This window comes from Callospermophilus lateralis, chromosome X (assembly GCF_048772815.1).
Source record: "Callospermophilus lateralis isolate mCalLat2 chromosome X, mCalLat2.hap1, whole genome shotgun sequence".
In the NCBI taxonomy this organism is placed as follows: Eukaryota; Metazoa; Chordata; class Mammalia; order Rodentia; family Sciuridae; genus Callospermophilus; species Callospermophilus lateralis.
The window spans coordinates 108,845,416-108,872,681 of NC_135325.1; the positions used below are offsets into that span (position 1 = coordinate 108,845,416).

Sequence of the window (27,266 nt, forward strand, 5' to 3'; positions counted from 1 at the left end):
ATCAACAAAATTTCATTTCTGTATGCTGAACTATAAGGACAAAAATCAACCCTATGCTGATACAATTAAAAGTACCACAGTTTTAAAAAATGACTTGTCATCATGTAGAACAAATCCAAAAATGTGCTTGAAGAAAAAAATACTGACAAGTTAGATTTTGGATTATAGTAATACCAAGAAAGGGGTGATCTGGGAGAAGACAAATAGTTTTAAGTCAAAGCATGGTAATTAGAAATTGGGTATACCTTATCTGAGACTCAAAACAGAAACTACTTAAAAGGGAGCATTTGCTAAGTCTGGAACATTTTCTATTCCTATTGATCAGCTCAGTGCTTTTTTCTAGTATCCACTGTCTTAATTTCTTGGGGGAGTCACCACTCGAATAAGGATTTTAGAGGACTCCAGCTACCAATAGTTTAAGTGGTACAATTTATAAATTGTCTGAAATAACTTTTTTTGTTTTAAGTCATCTGGAAATTATAACACTTTTTAGCTCTGTCTTCTCAGTGAAGCTAACTCAACTTCACTGCTATTATTTTCTTGAGTGACTACTGATGAGGCCTCTTTATAACAGCCCCCTGCCCAGAAGCCCAGCCCTACCTAGGCTAAAGGTGACCTCCAGAGCTGGTACTCAGCATCAAGTCTCCCTGGCATTTTCTAGTCCTGCTCTGGTATTTTACCCAGTTGCAATAATTGGGTCTTTGGTAATTCCTTGTGATTCACATACCTCAGTTTCGGCCATTCTGCCCCTGTCTTGACACTCTATCTTGCCTAAGTAACTGGCTTGGTTTCTTGAACAGAAGAACTCTGGTACCTCTGGACTGCCTTGCTACTACTTCCTAGGATTTTGTCCCTGAGCCTTGGATTAGGAATCCAAGTGATTAAATATAGTAAGACGGCCTCAACCACAATCAGATATTCTGACTAGGTGCTATCTTACCTACTAGACTTTGAGCTCTAGAGTACAACTCTTATTACAGTTGTTCCTTAGTTTTGGCAGGAGGTATTGGTTCCAAGAACCTGCAAACACCAAAATCTGTAGCTGCCTCAAGTCCCTTATATCAAATGGCATAGTATGTGTATATAACCCATGTGCATCCTCCCATATACTTTGGATCATCTCTAAATTATTTATATGCCTAATATAATGCAAATGCTACATAAATAGTTGTTATGCTGTCTTGTCTAATGAATGACAAAAAAGCTTGCATGTGTTTAATACAGATGCAATTATTTTCCTAAATATTTTGAATCTGCAATTGATTGAATCTGCTGATGTGGAATCTGAGAATATGGAGGGCCAAGTGTATTTGATTCAAAATAATTGCTACTGTACTTAAGATGTACAGATGACTAACTGCATATTTGTCTATTCCATAAAGCAGAGCACAATGCTCAGCATATGGAAAGTCTAGAAGGGATCAATGAGTAGACCTCTGCCATATTTATTTATCATCTGCCCTTGCTTTAACCTGTTATTGTGGCCACAAAACTAAAATTCTGCTTATTACCTGCCCCTAGAATTTTTTTCGGATCACCAGTGTCACTTCCCTGTATTTCCTGAAAGACTAGGGGACAAGCATATTATTAGTTTTTTGTTTCTAAAGTGCATACATGATTGTTAAATCTAATTTCCTGTATTTCTCTTCAGCCTTATTTCAATCTCCCTAAAGTTATTAAGAAAAAAGTCCTCTTTCTGAAGAAAAATTACATTAAGTTTCCTAAAGTCTCAAGTTGACAAATTTTTTCTCAGTAGAGTAAGTTTGTCAAAACGTCAAGAAATCCCTTTTTATAATGCTTCTTTAGCACAAGTGAAAAAAGAATAATTTTAAATTGAACTGGAGCTCAGTAACACATTAAGATATTATACTTCAATTTAAGTTTATCTAGCTAAAATAAAGATCAAACCAGTTTTGCATCCCTGAAAGATCAGACTGTAAATAACTAAAAGAGATCCTAGTCAGGCAGATGGTATAATGATGGTGTTCATGAGAGAGAAGCCTGGTTCATGTACCTTCAGGCCGAGTTGGCTTAGATAGGCCCATACAGTCAGCACCTATATGATGAACAGGACCCCTTGGCCAGACACTACTTCCCCTCATGTATGCTTTGGTACTTAAAATCTCCATTTTAATTAAGGAACAGGGCTGAGTCCTCCTACAGCCACCACCAAGTCTGCTAGATATTATCACAGGCATTTTATCTCCATGGGTCATGATATGAACATGCCCCTTTTAAAAAACTTGGTCCATCCATCTAGTTAATTTATTTTCCTTTTATGAACACATAAACCATCAGATTGCTAGAGGACTGTGAATGGAGCAGTATGTAAGACTTGTAAAGAGTGCAGTTCAAATATTACTATTGTTTCTATAAACTGTGATAAACACTGTTTAGAAAGCCCACCTTAAAGTTCATTTGTTTGGATGCTGACTTTCACTTTAATTTTATTTGCTATCCTCTTTTAGAAGGCAACTAGTCCTTGGAAGGAAAAGATATTAAGTCTTCTATAATTGGGTAGAAATGAGTTTATCTGAAGTTTCCCTCACTGGAATAGAGTAGGGGTGACATTTAGAAGATGAAAGGGTACAAGAAAGGGCAGTGGATATTTTGTTTTGTCTCAGACCCATATTTGTTAAAGCGGTACGAGACACAAGCAGAAACTCCCCCTACCATAATTTGGAGGGCTAGTGGAAAATAGAAATGTGGTACCCTTACTCAGAAAGTATTAAGAATTTCAACATGGTGGGCTGGGGTATGACTTGGTGGTAGAACACTTGCCTAGCATGCAAAAGGCCCTGGGTTCCAATCTCAGTACTACATTTTGATAAAAGGAACTTGAAGAGCATTAAAGCAAGTGCTGGGCCCTTCTGACACAGGGTCCTATGTGACTACACAGGTTTCACATTCCTGAAGCTGGTCCTGACCAGCAGGATTGAATTTCAGTACATCAAGATAAAGCCATCTTTATTACTGAGAATGCACGTCAGGATAAGTATACTACTGGCTGTGAGCACCACAAGAGGAGGACTTATATGTGATTTCATCATATCCTTTGGTTTATTTCTATGCCAGAAACTCGTTTTTTGCATTCCCTGTTTGATTTTTATATACTGGTTCCTTATGACCCTTTAAGCTTCAATGTAGTTATTTCCTCTTTGTGCTACCTCTTTCTTCACCTCCACACAAAGTCAGTAGAGTCCTCTCTGATAAGATTGTAACTGCCTTCCCTCTTATTTAGGAATGTATGTTATACTCAGAAGGAAACTTCTTGTAGCTGTAACCTCTTTGGAGTCTAAAGAATCAACAATCTGAGACTACAGAAGCAAAGGAAGAGTCTTCCACTAGCCTTTTATCTAGAAGGATAGACTCCACTCTTTTCATCAGGATGAGCTAGTGTGTCAATGCAGAAGACCATTAATGACTCTGGAGAGAAATCTCTGTCATGGATGTCAGCAGCCTTCCAGATATGGCTGATGAACCTTGCACATTCTTTGACTTGTAGTACCTCTAATCTCTTCTTTCTTTGGCCTGCCAAAGATCGGTTGCCTTGGGAATACTGAGGCAGTGAAAAGAGGAAGAGGGGAAGAAAGGAAGCAAAACAGGAAGGAAGAAAAAGGGGAAAAAAGGACCCAAATAGTCGAATTCAGCATTTGGATAAGGTAAAAAGAATTATGTTGTCTTGTGACTCAAAGACGACTTTGGCTTCATCTGACCTCCTCCACTATCCACACACTCCCCAGTGCCAAAGAGCTTTACTGAATGTACTACAAAAACGTCTGTTTCTTCAACACAGAGAACAGGCAATATTTTACAAATTCCAGACCAACCTAGATGTTACAGGTTACAAACCAGGGCATTCAGATTTCTATGGATTTGAGTAAGAAATTCAAAGCCTCACTCTAAGTGATTTCATCTAGTGTATTGTAACACTCAAGCATGCACAACTCTGAAATACGATTATCTTAGTGTCAGGAGACAAGCAGCAAGTTGATGAATACTGTCAATCTAGTATGTTTGGGCTCATTTTGTTCTGAAGTCTCTTTTGGTGATTGTTTAAAAAGAAGAAACAAGGAAAAAGCAAATGCAAATGGATTTGCAAATAATAAAGTGGGCTGCAGATTCAAAATGCAAAAGCAGAAAAGTTCCTAAGTGCATTCTGGAAAGACTGCTAGTGCGAGCCATTATAGCTGTGTACGGTACGAGGGTCCAGTCTGATAACCAAATAGGATCAGCAGTTTGCTTGAAATTCAACTAAGTTCAAGAACATCATGGAATAAGACCACCAATGTACGTGAGAAGGAGTACCAACACAAGTTGAAATCTCCCTCTTTTGCTAGGGAGAGTATGAAACAGTCATATTCTGTCCATTTCAAATAGTCTAAATTGTTATCATAGCTGTCCTGCTTTCATTTGACATCTACTGGTATATGACATGTTCACTCACAAGCTACTAACAGAATAAACTAGAATCTCCCCCAATAAATGAATTAGTAGATCTGAGCACTAGTAATCAAGGAGTAAGAGGAATGGCAGAATTGATCGATGAATTCTGAAACTTCCTTGTAAGGAAGAAAAAAAAATGTAGCAATGAAGTTCTCAAAGGAGATTTGATTTTATTCAAAGAGAAATGTGAACCACCAAGAGCTTTGCATCTGAAGCAGCCAAAGAAATTAGATTAAGTGGCCCTAGTCTTTAACCAGCCCACGCTCTTTGAAATAGACTTTATACTTTTTAGCAGGTTCAATTGAGAAGATTCTAAACAATGAAACTGCCGTTTGCTTCCTTCCCTATTTTGATAAATGGGGGTTCACAGGTCTTATTTTTCATCAGGATATGCTAGCTAACGTGTTTATATGTGTATCTTTTTGCTTGGAATCAAGTGAGGCCATATAAAGTCTAACACAATTTTATAAAATCATGTCGAAAAAAAAAAAAAAACACTTCTTCTCTTCTCTCTAGGGAAAGAAATAGCAAGTGTGTTTTTTAAAAACTGTCACCCAAACTGGCATTATTCTTAACAAATGTCAATCTTTGGTAACTTCAACTAAATCTATGTCATCTTCTGAAACTTTCATTTCAAGGGATTTCATTAAAAGGTCAAGAACACTAAAATACAACACAACATGTATTAGCACATCTTGGTTAAACAAAGAACACTTAGAGATACATTTTGTCAAGGCTATAAAGATTCTTTATACCTCAGGCACTCAAATGAACTTCACTAATAGGTCTCTTAAGCTTTTGTTTTTTATGTGTTGTCTCCATGAAGTCTGCATTCTAAGTTTAATTGCACATGAATGAATTAACCATCTAGTTAGGGGTGTGTGTGTGTGTGTGTTTGTGTGTGTGTGTGTGTGTGTGTGTGTGTGTGTGTAAAGATAGTGAGAGAATGCTACTGAGAAACAGAAAATGGGCCTGGAAACAGGGAAAAAAGCCTTACTGACCTTACCATTTCTGTTGGCCATTTTCAACACATTTTATTATAAACTCTAACATTTATAAATCCCAAACCTTGCAACTCCTTCCACAACATGGGAGTCAATACAAATAGAACATGCAGATGAATAAATGATGTGCTGAAGGTTGGGATATAGATAGTACTTCATAGTATCATGTAATCTAATATTAAATATGGCACATAAAAAAGCACAACTCTAAGTGCAAATATCCTCTATCATTAAGAGGAAAGTCGAAGAACTCTAGTTTGTATATATACTCACAGATCCTCCCTCATCAATACATGAAAAATTAATAGCATTTTAGAAGAGGAATTATATTCAAAACAACATAATATATTGTGCCAACTCTGTGATTCAGTCCAGCTTGCAAACAGTCTTGCATGAACTGTGTGGGTGTCAAGACTGTGCTTAATAATTCTCCCCATGGGAAAATTCAGTGATGGTGATGATCTACCTGCACATTTGCAAAACTGTTTCAAAGTCAGTGCACATATATTCTCTTGTCCATCACTCCCCTTCTTCCTGATTCTACAAGAAGGCTGAATGTCAAGGACATTAAACTGAGATAATTCCAAGCCTTAGTTTCTTGTCTTTAAAATAGTGGTGTTAAACTTTGCCCTACCCTCTCTATTTCACAGGGCTACTATGAGAGAGAGATAACATATCGAACTGCTCTGAAAACTTCCCCCCAAATATAACATTTTACCAGTACAAACAATCTATAAATTATACACCAGTGAACAATCATTCAGAAACATTACTGGGTTTCCCACCTTGTGAGAATTCCTGTCCAGAGAATAGGGACTATATCCAGCTCCACTAGGAAACATTTGTGTAGATGAAGAGAATGAATAGAAGATTTGGAAATATATGAAACATGCAAGGTCACAGTGGAAGAAATTTAAAAAGTAAAATATGACTCTGGTAGGGTTGAGTCAAAACAAAATACCAACATACATATAATTTGCTTTATTTCTATAACCAGGAACTTATACCAACTTATACTTCTAAGTTTCTACCCTGGTTCAAAACTATCCTATTCTAGGATTAGGGGTCATCTGAGAAGGTAAGGGTGGTTCACAGCCATTGCAAAGGATTCTGAACCTTTGAGGCCTATAATAGCTACTGTTCCCTCCATAGTTCAATTTGACTACTTAGATAAGCCTTAAATGTACCTAAAAGGAGGGCTGGGGTTGTGGCTCTGTGGTGGAGCACTTCCCTAGCACGCGTGAGGCCCTGGGTTCAGTTCTCAGCACCACATATAAATAAAGTAAAATAAAGGTCTATTGACAACTAAAAAAATTCTTTTAAATTAATGTACCTAAAAGGAATGTTTTTTTTTCTTTTCCCAAGACATAGTAAAATGGGAAAAGTGCTTGATGGCTTCATCTGTCTCAAATAAGAAATATATCTGATTCAGGAAGCCTACAACATCCTGGGTTTATATTTAGATGTGGAGATAACCCTTACAGAAAAAAAAAATCCAAAATTTGAACTCAAATATGGCCTAGCCTAACCTCATTCAGAACTGCCATTTGCCTTACATTACCAAAGACAATTTTTTCAAGGTCCAGGTATAATTTTTTCTATTTTTAGCAGTCCACTTCTTGAAATAAAATTATTTTCAGTGTAGAAAACAGTAATAGTTGCAAAATATTTTCTATGTGACATAATAATTTTTTTTAATTCTTCTAATCCACCCTAATTTTTAAAAAATTCTTCTTTATGTGACTTTAAAAAATATGCAAACATTACTCATTCAATGTCTGGGTTAAATCCACAGCAAATGATCTCCTTTTATTTAAACAGACAAACAAACTAAACCCAGGACTAGAATGGAAATGGCTCCACTGTTTCTGGAGTTTTCATAAATATTTCCTTAAACTATATCTTCAAAACTTGCTTTGTTTTGGAAACTACCCTCTTTTGAAAAGACAGGAGAAGAATCTTTCACATTTTATGATCCCCTTTGGAGGCAACAAAGCAATAGCCAAGTCCTGAGTTGATGGATGAGCCAATGAACTAACCTGGCTGCAAATCGGAATGGCCTGGGGAGCTTGTTAAATAAAAGCGAGGGGTGGGGGAAACCTGGGCTCTATCCCAGTTGTGCTGAATCAGAACTTCCAAATGCAGGACCAAGGAATCTGTATTTTAAAGTAGTTTAAAAACATTTGCACTAACTCATCCCATCCCCAGGTATAATTTCTTTCCTCTTCTGAAGATTCCCAAAATCTCTCTCCAGCCCAGACCTTTCTCTTAAGCCTAGACAAGTCCATTGGGTATCTCAAGGGCACCTCAAATACACTAAAGCCAAAATACTGAATCCATTTATTTTCCTCTCCAACTTTTTCCTTCTTTAATTTCAGATTGGTTTTCTTACCAAGATATTTCAAAAACAAATCTATGTTAAGAACCCCAGTTCTACTTCTAGTTCATATCTATGAAGTCGAATTCTAATTGCTCCCAACCTTATATGTCTCAATCTTACTTTAAAAATAATGTTTAAAAACTGACCAAATAAATGGATGAAGTTGGAGAATATAATGCTAAGTGAAAGTAGCCAATCCCAAAAAAACAAATGCCAAATGTTTTCTCTTATATGAGGAGGCTGATTCATAGTGAGATGGGGGGGGGGGCATGGGAGAAATAGACAAACTCTAGATAAGGCAGAGAAGTGGGAGGGGAAGGGAGGAGACAGGTGGGTAGAAAAGATGGTTGAATGAGATGGACATCATTACCCTAAGTACATGTATGGAGACACAAATGGTGTGAATCTACTTTGCGTACAACCAGAAAAAAAGTTATTTAAACAAAAGGGAAAAAAACTGACCAAAAAAACTTGTCCTAAACCTTTGCCATTTTGCACTTCCTGTTTTTCTTCAACTATATATATTTTAAGAAAGTAATGTACCCTAGCAAATATCTGCTCTCCTTACAAATACATAATAGGTGTATTATATCATCTGTATGCAAAGATCCAATATTATCATTAGATACTAAAATAGGTCCTGATTAAAGTATCAGTGGTGCCACAAGAGGTGAGTTTCACCATCAGTTTTTCAGAGACTGCTTATTTACCAGATTGCACAGAAGCAGGCACATTTGGGTCAAAATTAGCCCTGGAGTCATGTTGAGTATATGAGAACACAATTAAGCTATAAACTTTGTTGAATTACCTGATATATCATTTGTTTTTGCAAATCAAATGGACATACAAAAAAGAAAGAAAGAAATCTGTGGTATTGTCACAAACTGGGCAATCTACAGGGTTTCATTCTGGTCCACTGTTCACCTTTCCTTCCCCCATTTCCATTTCAAACGGGAAAGAAAATAAAGTTGAGTGGACTATCGTAGAACTCTCTATCTCCAAAAATAACTTAAGAAAAAAAAAATGAACCAGTAAAAGGAAAGAAAGGCAGTCTACAACTTGGGGACAGTGGAGTATAAAATCAAGTTATAGGCCAAAGTTAGAGCTAGATGTCAGATAGCTTATCTTTGAATGTGGTCACCAGTGAATTCTTCTTCCTTGGCTTCATAATACATTATTCCCTATACTCAATTACAACACAAGAATGATGATCTACCACAGTTCTGCCAAAAAAAAAAAAAACAAGAATGATGATCCAGTTGGAAAGAGCCCAAGCTTTGGAATCAACAGACCTAGATTGGAATTCCAGTATTGCTAATGTGTATGACTTCAAGCAGTTTCTTAACCATTCCAATACTCAGTTTCTTCCTTTATAAAGAGAGGATACTGGGGAAAGCAGCACCACCAGATGTATGATGGCAGCTAGCAGGAGGTTGATGAAGGAGTTTGAAGAGATAGGCAGATGTGATATGAAAAGTTTCTACAATATCCAGGTTGATAAAGATAGTTTATTGAATTGGCCAGGGTTTATTGTTTCTGATAACCTTTCAGGATCAAAATCAACTTTCCAGCACAGTACCCGTTCAAACCACTGAAGATCATATTTAAAGCAAAGATCTATCACCTAAACATCCATGAAAAGGGATAGGTCTGGCTTCCAGTAATTAGTGCTGAAAACTGGAAGCTAACAACTACAATCAGCCAAGTAATCTAACTCCTCACAGCACTGATGAGTGATCCCCAGCCTTAGTACCTACTTTGAGTTGACCTACCTGAAGAATACTCTAAGGACTGTAAAAAATCTGTAAGAATGCTGAAGAGTTTACAAAGAAATATGGATAAAAATTACCTGTAGACTAAGATATACTGCAAATGACATGTATTAAGTACTTACCATGTGTTCTAGGTAATCTGCAAGTTTAAGATTTAAACTATCAGATGTTGAGAGAGAGAGAGAGAATACTAATAGTTGTAAAAGTACCTAACTCCTAAGGTTGTCGAGAGGAGTTGGTGAAAAATAATACATAAAGTGCATGGCACATAGCAGGCCCTGTATGAATGGTACTTATTCTCTTCCTATTCCTATTGTTGTCATCCTCACTGTCATTATCATCAAGTACCTGGAAGAATCACTTTATATTTCTATTTCAAACTTTAATGTTGGCCATGTTTGTTGATTTTTTTAAAAGTCAAATAGCAGTTTTATGTGATGTTTCATAAAATTTTTTAAAAGTCTATCATAAGAAGAGCACACTCTAATACCTGGTTAGATAGGGCAAAGGCACAATCAGATCTTTTGGAATGAAGGAAAGTAAAGAACTTCAGGTGATTTAAGGATGAATATTTGGCACTTAGGGAAACTGAATAAAACATCATTTCTATGCTATAGAGAATTAAGAGCAGAATGTGGAAGGTTTTCTATCTTGCTTTTATTGTTGCAGTTAACAGAGACATATAACAATGTGATTTCCACCCCATCCCCTGCTTTTGCAACATAAAAAGACAGAAGAGTCACTGAGAGAATTGTCAGAATTAATCAGGAGTGATAAAAATCACAAAAACTTAAAAATTTATCTTTAAGTTAGAAGTCTCTGGGTCAATCTCTGAAGAGAAAATAAAGCCAACATGAATGAATAGTGACCAAAAGCAGAACACTCTTCATTTGACATGCTATATAAAATTCTATTAGAAAGGTGTATGTGGCTCAAGTCTGAAGAAATATCTGGTCTTAATTTAGCACCCTAACCAATGCTCTTGTTTATGTACCAGTGAAGTATGAAGATTTAAAAAACATGGCAATATAGATGATTTGTGGAAATTGTGATCTTTATTTTAATGGAATTCTGGGGGTTCCTTTTTCAAGAAGGATAAGTCAGTGAATAAAGCACCCTACTGCACATTCTCAATTCATCAAACCCACGGGAGACCAAATGGTTTGAATCTGACACAGTTGCCTGAAACATGGGCACAAGACAAAGGACAAAGTAAAACTCTAGAGGGTAAGTTTGCCCAATGAGGCAGATGCTGTTTAATGTTCTCACAAGCAACTCTTTTTGCAATGGAGCAGGCTGGAAAAGGGATAGCATAGGGAATAAGCATCACATGATGTAGTCACATCAAAATAAGCATCATTTATATATATTAAGTATTGACTTTGTGGCCAGACTCAAGAGATGTACAAATCTGCAAAAGATAATATCAAGTGGTAAAGCCAATTTCCCTTTATTGTCTGCTGCCATGTTTTTCAAAGAGTTGTCTCTGGACTAACAGCATCAGCACTGCCTAGGAGCTTGTTAGAAATGTGAATTCCTTGGACCCAGCTCAGATCTGCTGAATCAGAAAATCTGGGAAAGGGCCCAGAGAGCTGTGTTTTGACAAGTTCCTCCAGGGGATTCTGAAGCAAGATCAAGTTGAAGAACCACTGTTCTAGTACATTGTCATCCTCAGCTTGTTTCCTGCCTCACAAGCATTTCTGCTAGTCCAAAGCAACATCAGAGCTAACAGAAAGCAACTCTGTAAACAATACCAGCCATGTACTAAAGGCTAAGGCACTACAATGACACTGCCACGACTTGGTTACACCACCATGAAGCAGTCATGAAAGGACCTTAAGAACAGCAAGGAGACCACAGCCACAAAACACACATTAAACATAAGCTGGGGCCCACAGGGTTGTTCCCTATAAGAAAAGTGGAGATTTTAATGAAAACCATGCTCTCATGACAGGGAGAAATTTAACACACTCTGCCTTTCCTTCTTAGTCTCAAATGACAGTTTGATTCTTCAAAGAAATCCATATGTGTTGGAGAAAGAAAATGGTGGGGGTGGGGTTCATACAATTCCAAAATACAAATCAAAACTTAGAATGCTTCATAAATAGAAAAAGGACTCAACAGATTTGGGGATATAAAGAAATTAAATGTAAGAACGCCTAAGCCAGTGGGGAAATATACCTGGTCCTTACATGCTATAATATCAAGAAGAAGGAAAACTCAGAATCATTTGTCTGTAAGCAAAGAGACTTTGCAGCCAGGCAAATCTCCATTCCAATTCCATTTCCATCACGTTTTAGCTATGACCCTATGGGCAAGACACCACACTTTCCTGGGATTTTTGTGGGAAGTAAATGAGATAATATATTTAAAGTGCACAAGATATAGTAAGTATTATAAAACCAGAAAACAAGAAAATACCTATTCTAACTTCAGAAATTTATAATACTACCACCCACAGTTTGTACTGTATTCCTATACATACTCCTACACACAAAAATGCATAATGCACAAAATAAAATTTCATATGCAATACAGAAAATAGTTATTGACTTCAGGTATTTCCAGATACAAATACAGGCCTTATGGATGGATGAGGAGACATTTTTAATGAATTTAAAAAGTTGCTTTTCAAGGCTGGGGTATAGCTCAGTGGTAGAGTACTTGACTAGCTTTCACGAGATCCCCAGCAAACCTAAGGCCATTTTTGAACCCTCTCTTTCAAACTATTTTCTTTTGGGGGGGTTGGTTATTTATTTTTAGTGTTTTTATTAGTGTATTATAGTTAAACAATAGTGGGGCTCATCTTGACATTACCATATTTGCATGGAATATAATTTGCTCTACGTCACTCCCCAGTACTTCCTCTTTCCCTTCTCCTGTTTCCCTTCCTCTACTCTACTGGTCTTTCTCCTATTTATTTATTGTTGTTTTAATTGGTGCTTTATAGGTACACATAAGGGTTTATGTATAGGGCATAATTTGGTCAATTTCTTCCCACAGTTCCTCCATTTTCCCCATCCTCCCCTTCTTCTATTCCACTGAGCTCATTTCTGTTTTTGTGGGATCCCCCTTCTTCCCTTAATCAAAGTATTCTCTTTTTCCTGTTCCTTTCCATGTTATAAGGTCAATGATATGGAGAAGAGACTGCAAGCCTGTAACAGAAAGGAGAGGAAGTAAACCAAAATGAGGGCCAAGTAGTAAAATGTCAACTATACAAAATGTGCAAAAGGAATATGAGGAGTACAGAAGCAAATGACTCAGGGAAATAAATAATTGACTAACACACAGCTATACTGGAACAACTTTATATACTTCCATTGACAAACTTTCTAGGAAGTTCACTATAATGAAGTTAGTTATGCTGGTGCTGCTTTCCAGTCACTTGTTAATATTTGTAACTTGTGAAGCCAAGTGTCTAAGGTTTGCCTAGAAATGCGGCGGTTTATTTGGAAGGAAGCAGGGAAAGTGTCAGGGCAATCAATTCACTAGAAAGGAGGCACCAACGAGGAAGGAGAAAAGGAGGGAAGATAGTGAGAAAGAAGTAAAGCCTCCCCCATTTCTGGCTGGTCCTAATATACAGTGGATTGCAGCTTCCCAGCCTTCTAGACTTGGTTGATGTTTGTGATCCAAATGTCTAGTCCGTGCTAGAGCAAGCACCAATGCTGTCATTGCTGGTCACAGAAGAATCTCCTACCAGAGTCATTAGACAAATGAAAGGAAGAACTCACACTGGCTAGGAGAATCAATAGTGGCATCTAGCAATGCTATTTGGCCAACAAATGATTATTGAACTATACATAAAAGGGAAGTGAGCTATTGATCTTAATGTTAAGGGCCTTGTATCTATCACATCCATATTTCCATTAGGATTTGACAATATTTTTATTCTATAAGTCCTTGTTTTCCTGTGTCCTAAAACTCTTCTGTATGTTTTCTGTCATCTGTACTACTGGTAATGAAGTTTATAGCAAGAAAGACTCTTGTTGGAGCTGGTCCCCTTCATTAATGAGAGTATCTTTAAGCTGCTTGTCTATCACCAGGACAAATGAATCCAGTGTGTGAACAAGGATGAAAGAAGATACACAAGATAACAGCACGAGGGGACAGTAAGCACTACATTTATAAACTTAATCCCAGTTTCTGGTCCATTTTCTTTCAGCTACATTCTGTTCAGTTTCAAAACATAAGTTAGCAACAGCTGAGAGTTTCACTTATTCTCATCTATTATCCAAAAGCACAAGCTCAAGTTCATGATTTCAGGAGAAACTGTACTCCATTGCTTAACCTTTTTGGTTCGCAGATAATCACTCAAGTATGGCTAGTCTGAAAAGTGTGCCTCAAAAAAAAAATCAATGAAGGATTTACTTTCTTCTAACTTAAAAAGAAAAAAAAATAAATTTAAATTATCTGAATGCATTTAATAATATCTAACTGGCTTTTCTTTTTCTGGATTGATCATTCTTCTTAAACTACAGAAAAGTAGGGAGAAGACCACAAATGAGTTGCAATGGGGGTTCAAACCAGTATCAGTATACCTGCTCAGCTGTAAAGCTCTGATTTGGGAGGAAATGGGCTGGGATTTCTCATTGCTGAAAAGTTTCACGTCTGAAAGCTATTCAGGAAAGAAACTCAAAGAATGAGATGGCCTCATGCTCTATGTCTTTCCAGGTTGCTAGAGTGGTTAAAGTGGTTGCAGGGGGAGTAATTGAACGAGGTCTGGGCTGGAAGTTAGAAGACCTAGATCAGAAGCAGACACTACTGTTTCATTCTCAGGTTCATTTTCTTTCTTTTTAAAAATTTATTTCTTACATACATGACAATAGTGGAATGCATTACATTCATAATTATCCATTCACAGCACGATTTCTAAAGAGGAGTAGATGAGATGCTTTCTGAACCTCTTACACAGAGCAACATATCTGTTAATTATTTTAGCACTTCCCTTTCACTCTCAAAAGTGCCCCTATTTGGACAATTATTTATATTGTCACTCTCTCTGTGAGTCATTTAAAATGTAAGCTTTGTACTTTGGTATGCAGCTCTAGCTAATTACATCTCTCTAGCTAACATAGGTAAAATTACAGAGCTTCATTCCTTAAGGAAGGAAGAAATGGAAAGAGGGAGAACGGAGGGAAACAAGGGAGGGAGGGAAGGAGGAAGGAACTATAAATACAATGAGATAAAAAGAAACAAAATTGAATAAAGGGAGCATGAAGTTGAGATTCACCCATTTGATTAATACACAAAAAGACTTTCCTAACTGAAATTAGTTTTTTCTCTTCTTGTCTGTTTATTTCAGAGTAACTACACAGGAAACTTTCCTATGTAATTCAACTCCTATGGGATGATTTTAAATCTCTATTGCATATCTAGAGATAGTTATTTATATTCTACTTAATGGGCACTGATGTTGCTTAAGTGTGACTCATTCCCTTTTAACATCAAATATCATTTACATACAGTGTAGGTTAAGTCACATAAGCCAACTGAGAGAAAAAGGTCAAATTGTGAAAACCAGTCACTTTAAAGTCACATAATCAACACAGCTGCTCATGTAGGCTGAAATCTGCCCTCAGGTATCTGTAAAACAATTCCCACCAGACTGATCACAGAGTTTGGGTGCTAGTTTAAACTTGTCTTGAGAATTTCAGGCTTAAATGACTTGAATTTTGAGGCTACTTACAAGAAACTCTTAGGCAAGTATCTAGACTGGTTAGAATGTGTAAGTCTAACATAAATGTTTTAGTTAAAAACCAAATAAGGAAAAGATATTCTGTTGACAATAGTGTTGAAAGATCCTAATTCTCCTTTTCTAGGATTAAAAAGAGCTACAAAAACCCATTGTGATGACCCAAAGCCATATTTTAACTAATGGAATTGTCCAAAGCTTTAACAAACATTCACATTATTTGGATAAGATCTTAGTGAATCTTTACTGAAATTGAAGTGTAGTATTTCCATTTTTTAGATATGAAAGACAGATATGAATGTGTCTAATGGACTTCATTATGTCAAAATACTTACTCTGTTGAATGTATAAGACAGACATGTCTAGTCTCAAAACCATTCACCATTATAGCTGGAAGTAGTTACTTTTCTATTCCAAAGCCATCTGAGAAGCAAAAAAAAACTGTTAATATTTAAATTCAAATATGTTTTGATCTCACTGTAGTTGACTCAGGCTATGTATACAAATACACAGATGTGTTTGCAAAGCAATAGCTATGATTTCCATAAGCCTTATGGAAAACTGGGGCAGGGAGGATAGGCACAGGGAGGAGGAGTGGAAAGCAGGTGAGAAGATCAAAGCCCTCAGTCCACATCGCCTTGACTTGATATCGAATTGTTCTTACTGCCTGGGAATGAACTTAGGTTTCTTCAGTAGACCATTTCTCTTATAACTGGACTCTTGATCTCTTGGCTGTGTGCCTGCCCAAAACCACTAGCTAAATAAATAAATACATTTTTTCTGATTAGGTGAGCTCAAGTTTTCTTAAACCCATTCCTCTTTAGGAAACCAAAGAGGAAAGAGCTCTAGGTAGCTACTTAATGCAAAGAACACAAGTTTCTCTGGCTCCCTGTGAGCCTGTCTCTGACTCAGCAAGCTCATATTCTTTCACTCTAGGAATTATACCCAAGCCAATCCAGGAAACAATCATGCCAGGCTCTCTAGGTCTTTAGATAGCTGTTTATGTACCTTTCTAGGTTCTAATACGATTACGAAAGCCTCCTGCTTAAGACTTATCTCCAGCTACAAGCTATTACCTGCCCTACATTGATGCTCAGTGTTGTGAAGGAAGTCTCCTGAAAAGGGCTTTATGCTGAACATTTTACCTGAGAATCTCTCTTTCAGAGAATTCACTTGTCAACTTAAATGGCAAGGGTAGGAACCCCTGAGAGAGTTTTTGACTTTATGAAACTTGCCCCATGGGCCAAATCTATTGAACTTTAAAGCTTTCCTATTCTTGGCACAGCCAGTGTGTACTCATTCTGGTCTCTAATACCGGAACTATAAAAAAGAGCTTTAAGTTCTTTTGAATCTCCTAGTAGGTGCATGGCAATGCCTGTTAGGGCAAAGAATGTTCAAGAAATAAGAGCCATCCTAGCTCCTTAGCTAAAATGAATATCCACATATTGCTTATAAAGTTGATCACCATTCTGATAGCACTGGCTGTAGCAAAGATCAATAGACCTAATTACCCTGTCCTATGTACTCATAGGACTAATCTCTGGGGAAAGTATTATTGGTGGAAACACTCTATGCAACATTAAGTATTAATGGCATGTTCAGGTTTTCTGAATGGATAGGTAAAGTCAGGAAATAAATAAATAAATAAAAAACTTTGATTCTCTGGCTAGCATTAGAAAACCAGCCTGCCTATGAATGTCAGTATCACGTCAATAATACTGATGCAGAATGAAAGAAGTGTGGTGCATAACCACCGATTAGATGGACGAACACCAGGTGATATTCCTGATGAGTTTGCATAATTAGTATTTGGAGCTAATGGTGCATGGAACACCTATCAGCAGACAGACCTCTGCTTAAAATTCTGGAGGAGATGACCATGTTTCTTCTTCCCACTCTGCTCACTAAAATAGCCTGACCAGCGATATCTAGCTCAGTAAGAAAAAATGCGATTTAATGTTCACCCAGATTTGGGCACTTGATGGAAATAGTGGAAGAACAGCATTAAGATGCCACTTCATAATGCCCCAGCTCCTCAAGCATGGATGGCTGTACCATATAAAAGTGACTACTGAGCAGCAGGATGGGATTCCATTGTACAAATGTCAGAAATGTAAAGAAGCCTAATATACCCTTGTGTCAAGGAATGCTGAAGAAACATCTGCAGAATGGCATCTTGCAGGCTATTAGGGCAAACAGTGGGGCTTGGAGCATGGAGAATAGACAGCTGTGTTTTAGGGGACATTTTCGGATGTAGAGGTCACTGGAGAAATATGTCAGTTGGCGTGGTGAGTTACCCCATGCTAAGAGAAACCAGATCAAATTTTTGGCTGGTTACCCAGGACACTCCAGGATACCTCCTCTATAATATGATTTTCAACCCACATCCTCCTTCAGCAAAGGGAATATTTGTTTACTCAGTTTTCCCTTTTCTCTGAAGCACACATACTTTGTGGGGCTCCTTGTCAGAAATAGTTCCCCACCCTGGAATGAAATTTGCTGATGTGGTTTCCTAAAACTGAGGCTTGTCTCTCTTGGAGAGACAAACAGTTTCAATTAAGGACAGCATGTAAGCCTTGTTTGAGATGCTACATTCTGTCAAAACCCAAGCAAGCCAGGGCAAAGGCAGATAGCAAAGTTGAGTAACATCTTTGGAACAAAGTCTTAGTTTTATCAGAATCCCAGAGTCCTAAGAGGTCAGCTTTGGAAGGGAATCAGAAAGCTTACCTAGCCTTATGCTCTCATTTAACAAAATATTTCTGAGAATGAGGAACATGAAGACTCAGAGAAGGGAAATGACTTTGCCCAAGCCACTCAGCTTAACAGTAGATTCTATGTCTCCAAATACTGAGTCCACACAAAGTACCTTATGGCAGCAGGTTTTTAATACCACATCTTCTGTCCCCGAACTTTGATAGTTTGATAAATTGACCACAGAAACCAACAAATATATCAAGTAATTACATGGTTATCATATACTGCTATAAATTATGAAAAAGCAATCTGTATACGGGATAAAAATGGGAGTTCATATCCCACTTGAATCAAAGTGTGAAATATGATATATCAAGAACTATGTAATGTTTTGAACAACCAACAATAAAAATTAATTAAAAAAAAAGAAAATAAGAGCAAGACCTGATCCCTCTCTGCAAGGTTCTTTGATTGAATAGAAAATATATGAAAATATGAAATAAGCATGAAACAAAACAGTTTCGTGTTTTTCAACACCAAAAACTCACATATAAAGCGCAGACCATGCAGAACAGGGTTTAAGGTACTAATTCAGCAGTATAGACAATAAATATTTAAAAATTTAGGGAATGGCACTAGGGATTGAAGGAAGGAAGGATGAAGAAATGGGGTCAGACATTCCACAATGAGGAAATTGCATGAGCAAAAGTTCAGTGGTAGGAGTAAGATATGCATTATGAGAGAACATTTAGGGGAGATGGACTTGATGTACACTCCTTGCTGGAAACAAGGTAAGATTGGCAAGATAACAGCAGCGGTCACTTTCTGGCAGGCCTGAAAATTCAGACAGAGGATTTTATGTGCTATGAGGTAAGCATTAGGGAGACAGTTTATACTCTTGAGCAGGAAATAATAGCTCCTTTCCAAAACCTTGCAATGTGCCAATATGGTGTTAAGCAATCTTACATGGATTATCTCATTTAATCTTCACAAGAAGTCTAAGAGGTAATAGCAGTATTACCCTTATTTCCAAATGGGGAAAATGAGGACCAGGAATATTAAGCAACTTAACTACAGTTGCACCACAAAAAGGGGGGAGATCGGGATTAAAACCCAGACATGTCTAATTCCACTGTCCATAAGCTCTATGTTCTTAAATACTGTGCTCTATGTGATAAAGGTAATTGCAAAAAAATAAATCAGGCATCATTGTAAAGTAAAGATGGTTAAGAAGCAAGGATATTGGCTGAGAGCAATCTGGCACTCCAGATACCAGGAGAAAAGGTCCCAACAGAAGGTGGTAAAAGTAAAATCAGAAGAGGGATGAATCCTAGAGGTAATGGTGACATATTAAACACATAAGACAAATCAAAGGATTGTTTGAAGAGGAGCAATTGCCATACCAAACAGTGGGGGTTGGGGAGGTGAGAAGAGAAGTTTGCCCAAAAGGGATATAAAGAAAGATGTTACATTAATTTTTAGATATGTTGATTTTGAGGAGATAATGGAAAAAGTCCAAAGGCAATTGGAGGTATTAGTCTGAAGATGCAGTATACTTTTAGTTATGGGTCTCTAATAAAAACTGTGAATCCATTTGACAAAAATGGAGAACATATGTATATAGATGAAATTCTTTATTCTGAATTCACATTTCAGAGGGTCGGTGACCCCAAACTTCATTCATATAACCTGTGAACAGAGCATGAATCAATAAATTGAATATAGAGATGTACAGATAGGAAAGTCTTATTTATACTGGGTACCACATGAATTTCTCTTGGCTTCAAGGACCCTACCCTTCCTGGCTCCTCTGCTTCCTTTCTGATCACAACTTTCCATTTCATTTGCTGGTTCCTAGTCTTTTCCCTGTCCAGTAAAACTGAATGTTAACCAAGCATGAAGAATATTCTTGGCCCCCCTTTTTCTCTCTCTAGAGACTCAGTTGATTAATTGTATGGAGATTTTTGTAGGGATCAAGTGAAATAATACAGTAGTCCCCCCTTATCCAGTTTCACTTTCCTGGGTTTCAGTAGTGTGATGAAATCATGTACCATTCTGCTCTGTCCCACCCAGGACATGATTCACCCCTTTGTCCAGCATATCCATGCTGTGTATGTTACCTAAACATTAGTCACCCAATAGCCTTCTCAGTTATCAGATCAATGGTGGCTTGTGTCCAAGAAACCCTTATTTTATGAGGTACATATACAAAATGGAATATTCCTCAGCCATAAAGAAGAATAAAATTATGGCATTCACTGGTAAATGGACGGAACTGGAGACTATCATGCTAAGTGAAATAAGCCAATACCAAAAAACCAAAGGCCAAATGTTCTCTCTGATATGGGGATGCTAAGGAATAATAATAAGCAGAGGAAGGGGGAAGAGAAGTTCACTGGATTAGACAAAGAGGAATGAAGGGAAGGGAGAGGGATGGGAATAAGACAGAATGAATTGGACATAACATTACTATGTTTGTACATGAATACACGACCAATATTAACTCCACATCATGTACGACCACAAGAATGGGAAATTATACTCCATATATGTATGATATGTCAAAATACATTCTACTGTCATGTATAACTGAAAAAAAACAAACAAAAATTTTAAAAATAAAAAAATAAGCCCTTATTTTACTTAATAATGGTCCAAAACACAGGAGTAGTAATGATGAAAATTTAGACATGCCAAAGAAACTATAAAGTGCTTTCTTTAAGTGAAAAGGCAAAAGTTGTCAATTTATAAGGAAATTAAAAAATTATAAGCTGAGGTTGCTAAGATCAATAATACAATGAGGTATTTTGAGAGAAAGAGACCACACTTGCACAAGTTTTATTATAGTATATTGTAATAATTGTCCTATTTTATTATTATAATCATTAATATCTTACTGTGTCTAATTTATAACTTAAACTTCAGCATAGGTATGTGTGAATAGGAAAAAAAAAACATAGTATATAGAGGTTGATACTACCAACAGTTTCAGGCATCCACTGGAGGTCTTAGAACATATTCCCCACAGATAAGAAGGACTACCGTACATGTAATTTCAACAGTGTGGTCCTTGCCTTATAAAAAGCTCTTAGTAAATGGTAGCCATGATGATAACCAGAGATCAAATGCTCCAGCTTTATAAGAACTCCACTATCAGCACAAGCAAATCAAGAAGTTGAATGAGACAAAAACAAACAATCAAAGTGGTTTTGAAAAGTTTTTTAAAAACGAGAGCAATATTAGCAAAGTTTCCTGGGAGAAAAGTATATCACGAAAGTAAAGAGACGTTGTATAAGTTGCCTCAACAAGGAGGAGGTCAATAATGTTTGATTTGAATTCAAAAACATTTAGAGTCAAAACCAAGAAAGAAGACTCTTTTTACCCCAGATCAACCAGTCATTCCTGAGATAGGAATGTAGCTCAGTGTTAGAGGACATGTCTAGTATGAAAAGCGCCTGGGTTCAATTCCCAGAAAACACTCATGCATGTGTGCGCGCACACACACACACACACACACACACACACACACATCATTCCCAAGAGACACATGCTAATTACCCCTTTTCAATAAGGGGCCTTTTGGTGACACAAAAACACCTGTTTATTGTGATGATAGTGGCAATTGCTATGGTTCATAAAATAATTTTGACCCTGCTACATTAGGAAATTTGGAAAATAAGCCCTGCAAAAAATGGTTCAGCAAGTTCAAAATCTAACTTTCAAGCTGAAAACTCAGAAGCTAAGCATCTCTCAGAAGGTAATTCTCTCCTAATCAGGTCCCATGCATTCAGAACAACTATTGAGGCAAAAACTTCATGCAAACAAGGCTCCAGCAAGCTTTTAAATGAAACAGCGTTCTCTTATCAGTTCCCAACCTGGTCTCTCCCTATGGGACTTCCTATGCTTCTCAACATACAAATAAGTGCCATGCTCTTATATTTGCAAATAAACAAACTGAGTCTCTTGGAAAAACTGACAGAGTTTCTTCAAGTTTCAAGGAATACAACCTTTTCAGTTTCCTAAGCTAAGTTGGGTGGGTCACTTACTAAAAGAGATAAATCTTTCTGAGAAATTTCTGCAGATTTTGAGTAAAAAAAAAAACAAATCTGACTACTTTTAGGGATCTATTAAATGAAACTAGAGCTCTACTTATTGACTTTTAAGAATACAAGGTAGGTTCTATCAGATCTGCTCCTGAATAACTTATTAAAAGTCAGCAGAACTCCTGGGGAAGGCTATGTTTATTTTTTCCCCAGCAACTGAGTATTATCACTAGAAAATATGTGCATGGAAGAGGGAGGAGGTGGAGAGTATTTGAACCATTTCTGTAAATAAACAACTCAGTGAGTATGATGCATAATTCCTAAAATTTGCATCTGCAAATTTGCATTTCAGATTTCTCAAAAATTATAATGCAAGTAGTTGGCTTTTCATTCCTGCTTCCTTCCCTCCTGTGATCATCCCCAATTTTGGCCATGATTCACTAAATATTTTTTTCCCATTGGAAATTATAAAATGATATCCTAGCTCATTGTTTCATTTTATATTGAGCTTCATTGGGTTTTCAGACATTTACACTGTCAGCCCTCCTTCCCTTACTGTAAAATCTTTTTTATTGACAATTCAATCATGTCAAGTTTGGAACAGGAGAGGCACTGATTTGATCAGCTATCATTGGATTTACAATATATAAATGACAGCACCATATCTGGCCCTCGTCTAAAGCAGCTGCCTTTTATCGATTTATATTCCACTAGCAAGGAAGAAAAATTGCAGCACAATGTAGTGGTATGGTCCAAGATCAATACCAATTTTTTTCTTAATGACACAAAGGCCAAGATAAGGACAGCATAAGTCAAAGCTAGACAGATCAAATTTGCCCGATATCCCTTTCAATTACTGAAGAACATGCACAGGGATGTATAACATTAAAGCAAAGGAGAATATTATTCCAAGTGGTTCAAAATTATGACATCTAACAAGAACGCATAGCATCCTCCCCAAACTACAGAATTGAAATGAGCTGAGAATGGAAGACCACCACCCCCCCCACCCCCCCCCCCGGTACCTTGGTCTAAAAGTAGCTGGAAGTTTCCACACTTAGTCTAACAACAACAAATCAGAGCACTGCTTCAGCTGTGGAAACCAAACAATGAGGATTTAAACCAGGACTCCAGCTCCAAGCACCCTGGATTCCTTAGGTATTGGTATTGAACAACAGGTAACGAAGAGTGAAATACACTGATTGCTCTCATAATAGAAAATGTGTTACAGGAAGCTGAAAAGCAAATTACCCAAACAGCTTAACAAGTTCAATAGAGTGGTAGGCCACATAAACTCTGTGCAAACTGTGAGATTATAGCTCTCTCTACTATGACAATGAAAGGGTTCCCAATCATCACAGGAGTCTGGGGAATTCCTTATTTCAGCAAAAGTGGACCTGGTCCAGGTCAAAGCAGTTCTTTCTGAACTGGTATGCCATGAACCAAAATGATCTATCATGTTTATCATAACATGGCAAGTTATGATACATGATTGTATCGTAACTTCAGAGGAATCCTGGACTAGAGACTCTTTCAGTGATTTTCTCTATTGATGATTTTTTTTTTTTTTTTTTGTAGTTTGCTACCAACACTTAAGGAGTCAGGGGCTTCTGCTTATTGAATTACACCTCTAAGCTGCTGTCATAATTTTCTGATAGCCCCTTCCTTTCCATATGTATCTTCTCCAACATAACACAAACATGGTTAGGCACTTAAAATGATAGCAGTTTTTTGCCTTAGAGTACAATCTCATCACAAATTACGTCAATTATAGATAAACTGAGGTGCCCAAGAGAAGCATTATGAAATCTTGGCAGGGGTTTGTGAAATATGTTGTGCAAGAAATTTAAATATCTGATCAGTGGTATAATGGATGATATTTGAGTTTCTTCCAGCCCAGATCATCTAAATGTCCAAGTAATAACAGCTCAAATGCTTTAGTAATGGTATAAAAAAACAGAATAGAAAGAATAAAGGTCTTTAACTAGCTATGTAACCACCATATGACCCAGCTAGACCACTGCTCAGTATTTATCCTGAATAAATAAAGTCAACAAACTATAACAATACATGCATGCCCACATTTATAGTATCATAATTCACAATAGCCAAACTATGAAACCAGCCTAGGTGTCCATCAAAGGATGAAAGGATAAAGATAATGTGGTATACATACACAAAGGAGTTTTATTCAGCCATAAAGAAAAATTAAATCATGTATTTGCAGAAAAATGGATGGAATAGAGACCATTATGTTAAGTGAAATAAACCAAACTCAGAAAAGCAAGTATTGTGTATTTTCTCTCATATGTTGGAGCTAGAGAGGAAAAAGGAAAAGAGAGGTAGGGGCAAGGATCTCGTGAAAATAAAAATGAGATCAGTAGAGGAAAAGGATCAAGTGGTGGGAGATGGGGAGGGAGGGGGAAGTGTTGGGGAGGAATATTGGTCAAGTTATATACAACTTTAATGCACCAATAAAAAATAGAAAAAGAGTAAAGGTCTTGTAATCAAGCAGACCTGAGTTCTAGATTGTACTCTACCAAGTGCACAGTGGTTGATCCTGGGCAAGTTACTTAGCCTCCTTGTACGTGACAAATATAGTGATAAGTGTGCTACAAAAATATCTCATTTAATTCTCACAACAACCCTATTAGATTGCTAGTTCCAATTTAAAGATGAAAAAACTGAGGTTTAGTGTGTTTAAGTAAACTTATTCAAGGTCATTCACAGTTAGTTAGAGTCTAAATTCAAACCACAATCTTTATGGTTCCAAAATCTACTGTTACCACTGCTCCCATCATGCTATATGCCTGAAGTATTTCTTCTTTGTGTGTCTGATCACTGAGAGTATTATTCAGTTTATCTCACTATAATGAAACACCTGACAGGTTATTTATGAAATAGAGAAGATTATTTTAGCTATTTACGAAGTAAAGAGACATTTATTCTATTCTAGGGATCCAAGTCCAAGATTGGGTGAACCCATTTGCTTGAGCCTCTGATAAGGGCAGCACATAACAGCGAGAGTGTATATCAGAGTTAGTAGGCACATCTCCAGCCAGGAAACAGAGAAAGACTAAGAAAGCCTAGGTTCAGACAGTCCCCTTCAAAGGCACATTCCTACTTCCCTAAGAACCTACCATTAGGCCCCAGCTCAAAAAGATTCCACCACCTCTCAATAGTGCCACCCTGGGGACTAAATTCTTAATGCATAGAACTTCAGGAAACACTACCCATATATGAACCATAGACCTGACAAATCAAATCAGGGTCAGAAAGATAAATACAATAAAATGTTCTTATTCCATCTGTATTGTGAGCAGTCAATGACACCTTAGAAGCCTGGTCAGAAAATGCTTAGAAATCAAATATCAAAACCTCACTTTTTGAAGCCATGATTTTTCTCCAAGGTCACTATGATAAAATATCAAACTGAAGTGAAACAAGTGTCTCAACCATAAGGACAAGAATGGAAATTGTAACAAGAATGCACAGGGCAGCATACAACATATATCTTATGTAGTCAATTTTCACTTGATTTTCTAGTAATGTTAGTAATGCATTTTTTTCTTGCAAATTAGTGCAATATTTACTGATCAAAATGTCAGATGATGCAGTTTAGTTGTGGGCAACAGGAGTAGGCATCAACTTGCTGTGAAGCAACCAGAAATGAAATGCTTCCTTTTCACTAACATGTAATGCTGGCACTTTGAAGGGCAGTAAAGTGGGGTTACCAGGTGGATTGTGGAACTGAGAGGTTTTGGTAAGGCTGTACTAGGAGTTACAGTTCACATGATTAGGTTTCAGGAAGCCAACTTTTTGCCAGAGGTAAATATACAGGCATCAAAAGTCAGAGCACAGGGGCTGGGATTGTGGCTCAGCGGTAGAGCGCTCACCTAGCACAAGCGGGACCCTGGTTCGATTCGATTCCCAGCACCACATAAAATAAAGGCATTGTGTTGTATCCATCTACAAAAAGATATTCTCTCTCTCTCTCTCTCTCTCTCTCTCTCTCTCTCTCTCTCTCTCAAAAAAAAAAAAAAAGAGCACAGGCTGGGGCTAAGGCTCAGTGATAGAGTGCTTGCCTAGCATGTGTGAGGCATTGGGTTCGATTCTCAGCACTTCATAAATAAACAAATAAATAAATGTCCATCGCTAACTAAAAAAAATAAAATAAAAAGTCACAGCAAGCTGGAAGGATCATATATTTTGGGTGGAATAAATGGAATGAAATATACATACACCAAAAAAATATCATTAATTAGGGCTTGAATCTGATACTCTCACATACTTTCTCTCACAGAAAGAATATACTAGGTGACCTTAGCTAGCAGAAGAGGGTAATGATGCCTGCCTGGCAAGGGGTCTTGAAGGTACTGGGAAGCCCATGAAGTACTGAGCAAAAACCAGAAGTGAGTAGCTAGTGGGTAGAAGATAATATAGGAATGTGCTTAAAGGTGTGACTGAGAAAATGTATGTTCCAAACTTAATCCAGCTGTCAGCACATGGCAGGAACTCACACAGTTCTTAAAATCTTACAAGAAAAATTATACCTAAAAACCAAAGCAATTAAGTTTTTCAAATGTGTGCAAAGTCATCTTTCTAGACACATACCTATATATCAATATTTTCAACATCAACTTTTCAACAAACAATAATTGAAAAATTAAAGTAAGTTAATGACTAAACAAAAATTTCAAAATAAATTACTTAGAAAAAATAAATGTACATTAATTGTTACAAAAGTCACAACCTAGTAACGTGTAGTCCATTGACTATTTTTTTTTTAATCAGAGTGAAAAAAGGAATTCTGAGAGGTACTAAAGACAATTAATGTTTTTACTTTCAAGATAATCCTGGCACTTTCTTAAGTGACCTGTGTGAAACAGTAATAAGAGCAACAATGTCACAGTCTTTACATAGTCAATTGTATCTGTCATGTAGGAATCTTAGTATGTGGATAGTTCTGTTCAAATTGTAGTGGAATGAATAGCTGTCTTATCTCTCACTGAAACATGTATTTCTACTTGTCTAGAGGTAACCTGAGGCTATACAGTGGGAAGACTTGGTTCTACCACTTACTTGCAGAGCAACCTCTCTGGGCCTCAGTTTCCTAATCTATATAACAAAAGTAATAAACCCTTATCCCCTCCAGTATAGACATGTTTATCTTTATATACAACAGGGGACTAAAAATTGTGGCAGACAAATAACAAGCAGATGCCCAGGAAACAT

The 27,266-nt window shown here is 37.1% G+C and overlaps 1 protein-coding gene and 1 pseudogene across 1 annotated transcript in view; one reads left to right on the plus strand and one right to left on the minus strand.

Annotated features, from left to right (window-relative positions):
- Positions 1-27,266, minus strand: part of Gpc3 (glypican 3) — a 391,686-nt gene that overhangs the window by 220,613 nt on the left and 143,807 nt on the right. The gene's annotated exons all lie outside the window — the stretch shown is intronic.
- Positions 9,246-9,690, plus strand: LOC143639215 (ubiquitin-conjugating enzyme E2 L3-like; annotated as a pseudogene).